Here is a 13,206-nt window from a genome sequence, read left to right as displayed (position 1 = left end):
TCATAGTCAATGAGAAGCACTTACATGGTCTGCCAGACCAATAGTTTTTTCTCATTTCTGTTCATCATCTCAAAACTAATTTGATATTTATCAGGCAACTCACCAAAGTATGTTAAAATAACCACTTTCCCCCCCCCCCCCAGTTTACAAGAAAATGTCATAGTGGAATTTAAGCAGAGATTGTATTTTGTTTTCTTTGCAAACAACATTAAAAAAAAATCATTCTGTAAGAGAAGTTGTGTACATTTCCAAAGATTGTTTGCTATGTAGTCTTTCCAGAAGATACCTATCACTATATGACCAAATTCTAGTAGGTAAAATAGGTTTCTGGTTGCTATATTTTAGCCAGTCCACTTCTTCAAACTCTCTGGTGTCAATGTAATACAGCAAGCACATTGAGTTTTGCAAGGAATCCTTTTCAGATGGTTCCTGTGGTCTTTAAATAGGATGCTTCAAGAACCTGGAATGCTTGAGGTTGGCTAGAGCTGAGATCCTCCAAGAACAATTCTCATTTCCTCCCCTAACTGAAAAGCTTATGTATACAAATAACAAACAAATGGATACAGTTATTGGTATCATTCTCAAAAAGCATTTCTTTTTTTATCAGACAGGGCTTGACAGAGCACTTCCTAACTTAATCATACTTTGACAAAAAGGTCACACATTTCTGGATATTTCAGTGTTTTCCAGCTTTTGTATATGTACATACTATGATGTGCAACCCAGATCCCGCTTCAAGAAAGGATTTGTTACTCTAGCTGCTGGGGTACCATGGAGAGGCAGCTGTCAGTGGTCAGGCCCTCCCAGGATTGCCTCAACTGCAGAAAACCACCTTGCTCACAGTTGTGCTACTTCCTGAGGCTGCCAGTGTCCAGTGATCCATTGATGCAAGAGTATAAAGACTTGACAATCTTGGACCAACGATAGGACATCTGTGACTCTAGAGCTCCCAATGAGATTGACTGTTGGGCCTGCATCAGTTTGACTTCTCATTCTGCCTCTTGCCTGCTAACTTCCCTCCCCCTTCATAGATGTCACCATAAGGAAACCACATAAATAATAAACAGTGAAGGTTAAACTCCATCTCAGAATCTCCTTCCAAGGAGCCTAACTTTTGACAGTAGGTGAAACTAAAGTAAGCATTTTCATTTGTAGAATATTTTGTTACTTCTTGATTGAAATCTCAAAGAAAATTCTGAATGGTTACTTATACTTCTAAAACTAAGAGGGAGATGGCTCTCAGAAAGATGCTTTTCCATAAAGAGTCATCCTAATAGAGAAGTTTCTTCATCTCACTACATTACCATCAATGTAAGACTTCCTCCCCTCTGTCCGCTATAGACCTGTACAAGAAGTGTGGCATCTTCTTCCCAAGTCCTTAGGTTATGAATCCTTACCTGTGTTGACAAGGTTGCAAACTTTGTCAATATGGCCATTTGGCTGATAGTTTGTTCACTGGTGCATTTTGTTAGATAAACATGTTTCTTGTTTTGTAATGGATCCTAGCATGAGAATCTTATTACTCCATCATGGCTATGGTAGGGAGGTCCAGGGGACAAGGTCACTTCCATGGTGGTACTCCCCAGAGATTACCTGTGAAGTTGAACTCTGCGTGTGGTTGCTTTTATAGTTCTGAGGTCACTAATACTAATCCATTAATGACACTCCTGATAGTAATGAGGTGTTTCCTGCCATGGTGGTGGTTGTGAGTTCACTGGAGCCACCTGGCCAGTGCTTTCCAATCTCGAACACCCTTTGCTTTCATTCCACTTGCCCAACAAGTACTTCTGTTTCTTTCCCTGAAAGTGCATGCTTATGTAAAGATTTGTGGATAAATAATGTTAGCTTTTAAATTAAATTGCATTGAAATGAATTATGTTTTGAAAACGAAAAACTATTCAAAATTGCCTTAGTACTCTGAATCAAGCCACAGAGAGCTGAGAATTAGTGAATGAATTATTAGCATGCTGGCCTGAAGCCCATTTAGCTACTTGATGGGATGCTGAAGTCATGCCTTGTTGCTAGATGCCTTGGAGTTGATTTCCCCCTCATAGTGACCCATGTGACAGAGAGTAGAACTGCCTTATGGAGTTTTCTAGGCTGTAATCTTCACTGGAGCAGATTTCCAGGTCTTTTCCCCATGGAGCCACTGGATGGGTTTGAACCACCTGTTTTGGTTAGCAGTGAGTGCTTAACTGTATGTGCTACCAGAGCTCCTTATATACAGACTTGTGGATAAATAATGCAGGTCTTTAAATTAAATTGCATTGAAATGAGTTTGTTCTGAAAGTGAAAGAATTTCAAAATTGCCTTTGTACTCCGAATCAAGCCATGCAGAGCTGAGAATTGGTGAATTAGTGAATGAATTAGTAGCATGCTGGCCTGAAACCCATTTAGCTGCTTGATATGCTGCTGAAGTCCTGTCTCCTTGTGACTATTCTTCCCATGGTGGGAGGATGGTGTGTGCCCCTTTCTCATCTCTCGTCCTGAGTTACGGCTGGTGTATTACCTTTGTCCTGCTGCTACAAGAAATTGCCACACACTTAGTGACTTAAAATAATGCACATCTATTGTCATTACAGTTCTGGAGGTCAGGAGTCCAAAATGGGTCTCACTGGGCTAAAATCAAGGTGTAAATGGGGCCCTGTTACTTCTAGAGGTTCTACTAGAGAACCCATTCCCTTACCTCTTTCAGGTTCCAGAAGCTGCCTGTGGAAGTCCCTGGGGAGTGCAGATGATTAATGCACTTGGCTGCTAACCACAAGGCTAAAGGCTTGAGTCCACCCAGAGATGCCTCAGAAGAAAGACCTGACAGTGTACTTTGAAAAATGAGCTACTGGAAGCCCAATGGAGTAAAGTTCTACTCTGATACACACGGGGTCACCATGAGTTAGAATTGGCTCAACAGCAACTAGTTTTGGGGGAGGGTGTGTGTATTTCTTGGCTCGTGGGCCCTACTTCAAACCAGTAATATAACTGCTTCAAATCTCTACCACACTCTGACTTTTCTGCCTCCCACTTTTGATAATAAGGACCCTTGTGATTATATTAGGCCTACTTGAATAATCCAGAATCATTTCCTCATTGTTTGTTCCTTAACTTAATCATACTTAGTCATATCTGCAAAGTCTCTTTTGCCATGTAAGGTCACTATTTGTAGGTGTTGGGGATTAGAGCATGACTATATTTGGAGAGGGAAGGACTTTATTATGCTTACTCCAGCAGGCATTCTGTATGAGCTGATGTCCTGGAACCCAATGCCACAGCATCTTTCTTTCCAGTAGTGCAATTGCTTAGCAATGCCTATTTGAATCTTGCTTGGGACCCTTGCCTATGACAAGTCAGTTCTCTTATCCCTACTTCTGCCTGCTTCTAGCTTGCAGCCTTTCCCTTTTCTATAGAGGTAACAGCATGCCTTAGATTACTGCCTGCTTCATAAGCTGTTAGCTTTGGGAAAGGGACATATTGAAGCAATCCATCCCAGAGCACCAGCAAATAGAGCTCAACAAGCATTGGAGGCACACCCAGAACATATTCCACACACCAGGCAACATTCACAAACACTTTTAAATAATCAATTGTTAGGGCTCACGGATAGCAGAGGCTGTTTGAAGCCAGATTCCATTGTGTGCACATTGCCATTTCCATTTAGCTCCATCTCTCCCTGGTTTCTTCTGGCTCACAAGGTGCTCGATAGCACTCACCTACTTGGCTGTACGCAAGCTATGTTGCGGTATTTCTCTTTAGAATGTCACAATTGCTTTAACTTCTCATCTACCTAGCATGTATAAATGCACTCAACTGATCTATGCATTCTTTGACAACTATAGTTCCATTTCCTTTATTTAGAAACAAATGTAATTACTTAAACTGGAGAAGACAGAACTACTTTTGCAGCAAAGTCAAAACATGCATCAACACTCATCACTATAATTATTTCACCAGGAGAGAAAAAAAAAAAAAAAAGTCCTCACTGGCTTTTCTCACTAATGAGGAAGGTCCTTGGCAATAGGCTACCTGCTAAGTAATATGTGTCAGTTCTGATCCTGGGACCATAAGCCTGGCCAGCTCACCCCACGTGGCATGGAGTCATGCAGACAAAGCTCAGATACTTCTGTTGCATAGCACAGCATATGGCCTTTGAAGGCAGATGAATCTGGATTTGAATCTCTGACTCTGGTACCTTCCTGTTAAGTGTTGTTGGGCAAGATGAAAGGTCAGCAAACATTTCTGTAAAGGATCAGATAATAAATATTTTAGGTTTTGTGAAGCACATGGTCTCTGTTGCAACTACCCAACTCTGCCATTTGTAGCATCAGTAACAAATAGGTGTGGCTCTGTTCCAATTAAACTTTATTTTCAAAAATTAAGTTGAATTTGACTAACTCTTAGGTAGACTACTCAAGTTCTCTGAACTTCATATAATGGGACTAATAATGAATATTATGTGCTGACTTCAAGGGATTTGTTAAAATTTAATGAGGTAATGTATATTAAGTGCAAACTACTTTGTCCAAATAGTGGTACAAAGCATGCAGTCAATATTCTTTTGGATGATTGCATGGATGGAAGGATGGACAGATAGACGAATGGGTGAATGGGAAAGAGGGAAAAATACAGGAAGGAAGGGAAAAAAAGAATGGGAGCAACCATATTGAAAATAAAATACAATGAAGAGTAATTAGTTAATTTCTGGAAGAAAAGTCTCCCTAGCTATAGAAATGATGGACTGAATGGAGGTAATTATAAAGGTAAATCATATCTGGTCATATGGTACAGAGCAACAGGGCCAGACAGGTAAGCAATGGACACTTGTGCCATAATAATAACAAAAGATGTACAGTCCCTTTTTCACTGTCACATTTCCTACCCCACCCAAAAGCTATGTTCTGTGAGCATCAGCACCTTCCTACCTAGACTCAGCCCTCTTGTAACTTACTTTCATAACTCCAGGAATATTATTACAGTCCCAGATATGGAGGCCCCAGGGTTGCCTGTGCTCTGACCTGATACTGCCCCAACCTGCCACCTGGGTGTCCTGCTCAACCTTAGATGGTTTGGGTGTGTGATGGTTCCTAGATCTTGGAGTATCTAGACCTATTTATGAAAATGATAGACCTGTTACCTCAGTAGTCTCCTCAGACTGTCTGGATGGATAAGACATTGTTCAGAACAATGTTTAAGAAAGCACAACCCTTCATAATATTTGAGCAAATGACAAAGAGTTCTCTTATTTCGTTGTTAATCACCTTTGAGAACAAAATGAAGAAGCTTAGAAAGGAGTTTCTGGTTTTAACTTTCTGTCTCTGAAATAAATTCTCCCAGCTTTCCACTAACATGCTAGTGAAGCTATGAAGACAGGAAAAGGGGAGGGGGAGGCAGAAAATAAAGAAACAAAACTATCTCAGAACACAGAGAACTAGGGCTGAAAATTGGAGCTTTCTTCCAAAATTAAGATCCAAAATTGTTTTATTAAGGTTCAAGCAGATGTGAACCTATGAGTAGGTAAAAAGGCCCTTGGCTTTCTTTACCCTACTGTATAATTCTTTGTTCAGAAACACTTGGTTTACTCATTTAAGAAAACTATCTATTTGCCTGAGTGCTACTTTTTATGATGAATGTATGAAAATGTGCTATAAAATGGATTCAGCACTTGTATAAGAGCTCATGCATGATGAAAAAGAAAATCTTATTAAAAATATGAAATGCATCCTTACAGAATCTCATAGATGTATCTAGGAATCCATGGCATTGTTCCAAATTGTCTGTCATTCACACAACAGATTTTTAAAAAGATGTAAAAGATACAGAGGTTGGTGATTGTAGTAGATTGGCGTGTCCAAGTGTGATGATTGACCACAGTGATGTCATGCATAACTGTGGTTTCAGGGAGTAGATAAGTTGTCGTCATCCAGGAAACCCTCATCAGAGCTGGTCTTCTGAAGGCAGAGTTGAGATTTTGGCCGAAGAACCTGACATTTCTCTTTGCTTACACACCCCAGAAACCACAGGCAATTTGTGGTCAAACTGGGACTTGACAAGATTTTCTATTTGGGCTATTGGGAAGTGTTATGGGCTGAATTGTGCCCTTCCAAAATATATGTTGTAAGAGGCCTCTGAGACCAGTCATCCAACTCAGAAGGTTCCAAAAAGCCCTGTGCCCTTCCTGCCTGGAAAAGTGTACTTGTATGAGGTTTAGTTTTAAGGGCTTCATCCCTTTGGTGGGCCTAAAGGGCCTTTTTGAGGTCCCACCCCCAGGCCAGCCAGGAGAAGAAGCAGGATGGTGAATTTTAGAAACTGTACTTCTCAGACCCCAGAGACAGCACTTGTATTCATCTGTAAAGACATTTTAAGCCCCGTTGGGTATTCATGAGATGTAAATTCCTCTCCTCCAGTTTACCTCTCATTTGATCTTCTACTTGAGGAAAAGACCTCTTTGCCCCCAACTACTACTAAAATCTGAGAGCCTGTCAAAACAAACACATACACACATGCATGCATGTATATGTGTGTGTGTTAAATCCTAACACTTATACCTGTGGTTATGATACTATTTGGGATTAGGACTTTCTTTGTTACGTCAATAAGGTCATATCAGTGTAGGGTGTGTTTCATGCCAATCACCTTTAAGAGTTAGGCACAGAAAAGCAAGTAGAGGTGGGAAAAGATAGATGCCACACCATATGAAGATGACCAAGGAACAAAAGGGAAAAAGACCCAAGACCTTCCTCAGAGCCAATAGAGAGAGAGAGCCTTTCCCTAGAGAGCCAGCACCCTAAAATCAGACTTCCAGTCTCCTAAACAGTGAGAAATTGAAGTTTCTGTTCATTGAAGCTATCCACTTGTGATATTTCTGTTATAGCACCACTAGATAACTAAGACAGAAAGACGAGTCTTTCTCTGATACATGGGTGGTGAGGCATCCCTCCTTATCAGTTGTGGCTACTATTAGAGGGCCCATTCTTTCCACAGGCCTTCTCAGGTCCTGCTAATGTGTAAGGTGCCCTCAGTCCTCACTCTGACCTGGAATCTTGGGGAAAAAGGGGGAAAGGTTGGGGCTGGTCTAATAGGGAGGATGTGCAGCTGAGCAACCAATGAGAGAGGAAGAAAAGGAATGTAATGTGGTTAGTGCTACTCTAGAGAGCTGGTTTCCTTATGCTTGTGAAGCAGATCCATTTAGTATTTATTGAGCACCCACTGTATACGAGGCCTTCTCTGTTAAGTCCTGGAAAGACAGAGCTGAATAGGGCAGACATCTTGTCCCCAGTACAGTCTTCTTTTAGTTGGAAAGTCAGTTACAGGGAAATGAAGGCTAGGATGAAGGTGTGTCCAGGTTCAAAGGCTACACCAAGCAGAGGCTTCTCACATAAGCTTGAAGGTAAGGCGAATCATTTGAAAAATGGGGATACCATGTCTTTCAGAGTAGCTTAATGCAGTCACCATATGACCCAGAATTCATGACAGCACCAAATTTCCACATTTTTCTTTCCTTAAAATAGGTGATCCACAGACTTTATTAATGTAATTTAGGTCTTAGACAATTGTAAAATTTACTGACGTGTTGTTAGATGCCCTAAAGTCAGTTCCATATGAATCAGACTTGTACATACAATGGGATGAAACACTGCCTGCCCCCGCATCATCTTCATAGTCATTGCTATTACTCAGCCCATCATTGAAGCCACTGGGTCAGTCCATCTTGTTGAGGGCCTTCCCCTCTTTTGCTGACACACCATTTTACCAACCATGGTATCCTTCTCCAGGAACTGACCCCTTCTGATAGCATGACCAAATTAAACCCACTGCTGTTGAGTCAGGTCTGACTCATAGTGACCCTTTCTTGGATTTCCAAGGTGATATCACTATGGAAGTAGATTGCCCAACCTTCCTTCCAGGGAGTGGCTGGTGGGTTTGAACTGCCAGCCTTCTGGTTAGTGGTCAGATGCCTTCGGCACTATGCCACCAGAGTTATGAGAGACACAATTTGGCCATACTCACTTCTAAGGGACATTCTGGCTGTACTCCTCCAAGACAGATTTGTTTGTTCATCTTCTCCAACACCACAAGTTAAATGCAGTAATTCTTGTGCAGTTTTCTTTATTCCTTGTCCAGCTCTCACATGCATATGAGGCAATTGAAAACCATGGCTTGAGTTAGGCACACCTTAGTCTTCAAAATGACATCTTTGCTTCTTAACACTTTAAAGAGGTCTTTTGGAGCAGATTTGCCTATTGCAATCTGATGTCTGATTTCTTGATAGGAGCTCTGGTCTCATAATGGTAAGGCACTTGACTACTATAATCAGAAGGCTGGTGGTTCAAACCCACCAGCCACTCCTTGAAGGAAGGTTGGGCAATCTACTTCTGTAGTGATACTGCCTTGGAAACCCAAGGAGGGGTAGTTATGAATCGGGTCTGACTCGACAGCACACAACAACAACAACAACAACAGCTTCAATGAATGTTGATTGTGGACTCAAGTAAAATGAAATCCTTGACAACTTGAATCTTTTTTCCATTTATCATGATGTTACGTATGGGTCCAGTTGTGACAGTTTTGCTTTTCTTTATGTTAAGGTGTGATCCATATTGAAGGCTGTCCTCCTGGATCTTCATCAGTAAGTGCTTCAAGTATTCTTCACTTTCAGCAAGAAAGGTTGCATCATATGCATATTGCAGGTTGTTGATGACTCTTTCTCCAATCTTGGTGCTGCATTCTTCTTCATATACTCCAGCTTCTCAGATTATTTGCTCAGCATGCAGACTGATTAAGTATGGGAAAAGATACAACCCTGACACACACATTTCCTGATTTTAAACCATACAGTATTCCTTTATACTGTTCAAATGACTGCATCTTGGTCTATGTACAAGTTCCTTACAAGCATAATTAAGTGTTCTGGAATTCCCATTCTTCAAAATGTTATCCATAATTTGTTATGATCCACTTGCCCTTTGCATAGTCAGTAGAACACAGGTAAACATGTTTCTGCTATTCTTTGCTTTCATCCAAGATCAATCTGACATCAGCAATGATAACCCTTATTCCATACCCTCTTCTGAATCCAGCTTGAATTTCTGGCAGTTCCCTATTGATGTACTGCTGCAACTATTTTTTAATCATCTTCAGGAAAATTTCACTTGTGTGTGATATTAATGATAGCATTAGATAATTTTCGCATTCTGTTGGATTACTTTTCTTTGGAATGAGCACAAATATGGGTATCATCCACCAGCCACTCCTTGGAAGGAATGTTGAGCAATCTACTTCCATAGTGATACCGCCTCAGAAACCCAAGGAAGGTTCTCTGTGAGTTGGCTCTGACTCCACGGCAGTGCATTTGGTTTGGTTTGGTTTGGGCACATAAAGCCTCGATAGTTAGCATCAAGTTGCATTTAGGACCAAGATGGCCAATATTGCTTTTCCTACAAAATAGAACTCTTTATCAAGATCTGAATGGATTAGCCAGCAAGTATTTGTCACTGAGTGATCAAGATAGAACTATGTCAAATAAATAGACACATTTTAGTATAATATGGCTCTTATAAACTCTTAATGATTATTAATGACTGCTTGCTTCGTTTCTGAGTTGACACTCTGTCTTCCATGTTGTGGTTGATCCTGTCCTTATCGGTTCTCATTGCTTCTAGTAATGCTCTGAGCCTTTTGGACTGATCCATCCACCTGGGTTCTGTAATCCTCTTTGCTCTAGCATTATGAGATTGAGATGTGGTACAGTGGCAGCTGCATCTGAGGTAAGAGAGGATGGAGGCCTTGAAAAGCAGCCACCCACATGGAAAAACAGGCTGTGGTACTTTGGCTAGTCAGTTTAATTTCACAGAAAGAGTGAAAGAAAAAGTATTCTGGTAGAGGATCTAGCATGTTTCAAGTGCCAGGAAATGTGCTGTAAGTTTTGCATGTTTCACATTTGCATATTCACATACCTGTCCATTCCTTTATTCATTTTCTTTGATTCTCTCTCCTCCTTTAACATATGACTTAGCACATTAGATGTTTTTAAATTTTCATTTTATAAATAATAACAATGGGCCCCAGAGAACTTAAGGATCTTCTCCAGAAGCACAGAACTGATAAGGATTAAGCTAGATTCATAGTTAAGGCTTTCAACTCCAGAATATAAGTTCTCTTCCATACAACCCAATCTCTTCCATCTTTTTATAATTTAATGGACCTCCCATTTTGTGGTTAATTGTATGGCCACTGTGGAGTTGTATATTTATCCTGCTTTGGAAGAAAAATGCTTAAGAGTTCTTGTTAAAGAAACTTCTATGACTCATCATGTCTACTCTTCATTTTGGCTGCCAGGAAGCTCTGAGTCACATTTGAAGCTTGACCTTGGTACCTATGGGGATGTTATGGTCAGCCAATATATGTCTTTTTTGCTGTGGCATTCATAGCTATCTCTATGCTATCTCTGAGTATCCTTATTACATTTTTCTATTATTCTATCACGCTCTTTTTGTAGGCTATCTCAAATCCTTTGTGGAATGTGGTGGAGAGTAAATGAATGAATAACTGAATACCAAATATGTTATGCTTGTGCCACTAATGGTTGTTAATTAACTCTCCTTTGCAACTACTGCCATATTTTTCTCTCTTTTCAAATCTGTATTTTGGAACACCTTTACTTTTCTCTGAAGGATCCCTGGTGGCACAGTGGTTATTAAATTTGGCTGCTAACCAAAAGATCATTGGTTCAAACCCACCAGTCACTTGGCAGGAGAAAGATAAGACAGTCTGCTTCTGTAAAGACTTACAGTTTTGGAAACCCTAAGGGGCAGTTCTACTCTGTACTATAGGGTCGCTATGAGTCAGAGTCTATTCAGTGGCAGTAGGTTTGTGGTTTTACTTTTGCCAGGAAACCTGGTGGTATGGTAGTTAAAACACCTGGCTGCTAACCTAAAGGTCAATGATTCAAACTCACCAGCCAGTCTATGGGAGAAAGATAAGGCAGTCACCTTCTGTAAAGATTACAGCCTTGGAAACCGTACTCTGCCCTGAAGGGTCACTATGAGTTGGAATCGGCTCAACAGCAGTGGGTTTGGTTCACTTTTCTCCTTTGTACACAATTTCAGAACATTCAGAATTAAGTGGCACTAAAGATTCTAGCCCTCATTCTCAGTTTAATGTCAGCCATTCTGAACAGTTTGTGCCTTTTACTCAGTTCTCTCAAAGTGCTACTTGGTCCTTGCCTTTTACCAGGTATGGCTTTTAAAAATCATTAGTTTTCTTCAGTAGTTGAAGCACCTCGATAAATGCATTGGGCTACTCGCAATATTAATAACTCATGCCACTGTAACCTTATGTTCTGATAAAGGAATTCTCTGCTTTTTAAGGCTCTGGGTTGAATAATGGCTGAGTGTTTCTATTGTCTTCTTAAAATGGAGATTACTATATGTTGAATCACAACAGAACTATTTTTTTATAGGCTCTGAATAGCATAAAGGCCCATCTTGTTATTCCAGGCAGTGCCAAGAGAATGGATAATGGCAAGCCAATTATTATAAATAATGCCTTGTTTCCTTTTGGCCCCTGTGCAAATTTCACGGAGCAGGATTCTATTCAAGGCTGGGAGATTAGATTGAATGAGACCATGTGAACACCAGCAGCTAGCACAGTGCCTGGCACATATCATGGCTCAGTGCTGGCTGAATAATAATCTGAACTCACAAGGGTGGGTTGGTTGGTTGGTTGATTTTGCTGTTTGTTTTCTGTTTGCTCTTCATTTGCTATGGCATGGGTTCCAGACCACCATCATTTCTCTCTTGGATCTCTTCATGGGGCTGGGTCAAGCCTGCCAGGGGTATAAACTCAGAGAGCCCAGACAGACCCAGAATACTGCACTGGTGAGGCTGGTTGCATGGAACCAAAGGTGGATGAAGACAGAAAGGAGTATTCAGGAAAAGCAAATGAGACAGTCATAGGGAAGAGGCAAGGCTGGTGTGGGGACAGGAGTCTAGCACTGGGAATCCAGGAGGAGCAGGGGCCAGCTGAAATGTATGTGAGACTTGGCTAGGATGATGTGTTCTGGAAGAAGCCTGGGGATGGTGTGGGTGAGTGTTCCAGAGTTCCTGCTGGGAGGGATTTTGATGTGCTGTGTGGACAGATCTGATAACTCAAAGGCCCTAGCAAAATGAATCACATTTACCAGGCCTCTCATCTACTGGTAACATACACATAAATTCTATTGCCATCTCTCCCGATTCTTGAGAATTCAGCCCTGAGGAAGTGTAGCCTTTTTCCTTTCTAGGCATCTGTATCCTTATATGGAAAATGAAAGTATTGGACTACATGTTGTCTAATATCCATCCTTTTGTACTTTAAATAATGATGCAGAAGCAGTCTCCTGGAAAAGTGATTCTGGTTTTGGTTTTTCAGGCTAACATACATTTTGAAACCATCACCTTTTATATGTCTAATCTTTGACATCTGTTGCTCTACACTGACCTTCTACTTAATTCCTAGCTACAAGTGATTTTAATTCAATCTAGCACTGGAATCAGGACATGGACCGAGTGGCCAGTGGGAAGCATATTTAATATGGTGCCTCACTTAAAGCTGTACCTCTATATAGAAAGCGCAATACCCACCGTAAAACTGGTATTACACAATTCAGTGACATACCATCATGTTCAGTGGACAGTTTCCATTGGCCAAGGCTTTGGTCAAGGAAGTGTATTTTCTAACATAAAAGCACACCCACATTTAATCCATGTCAAGGGAAGTCCTTAAAATGTTGGTGTGCAGAAGAGGTAAGAAAGGATGATGATTTGAATTTAGAGAGTAATTGTTTAAGAAGTATCAAGTCTTGCCCCAACTGTCTTCTAGCCCTTTTCAGCTCTACTTTTCTTTATCATTCCAGGGGATTTTGCCCCTCCTAAGTGGTGTAGTGCCTGAGGTATTTGACTACTAACCAGAAGGTTGTTGGTTCAAACCCACCAGCCTCTTCTTGGAAGGAATACTGGGCAATCTACTTCCGTAGAGATACCACCTCAGAAACCCAAGGAGGGGTCGCTGAGTTGAATTCAACTCAACAGCATTGAGTTTGGTTTTTGGTTCGAAGGCCCTATTAAAGAGCTCTGGTGGCATAGTGGGTAAGGCATTTGGCTGCTAACTGGAGGCTGGTGGGCCAAACCAACCAGCTGCTCCACGGAAAGAAGATGGGGCAATCTACTTCCGTAAAGA

This window comes from Orycteropus afer, unplaced genomic scaffold (assembly GCF_000298275.1).
Source record: "Orycteropus afer afer isolate SDZICR_OR568_19922 unplaced genomic scaffold, OryAfe1.0 scaffold00020, whole genome shotgun sequence".
NCBI classification, from domain to species: Eukaryota; Metazoa; Chordata; class Mammalia; order Tubulidentata; family Orycteropodidae; genus Orycteropus; species Orycteropus afer.
This window is presented reverse-complemented; position numbering follows the sequence as displayed.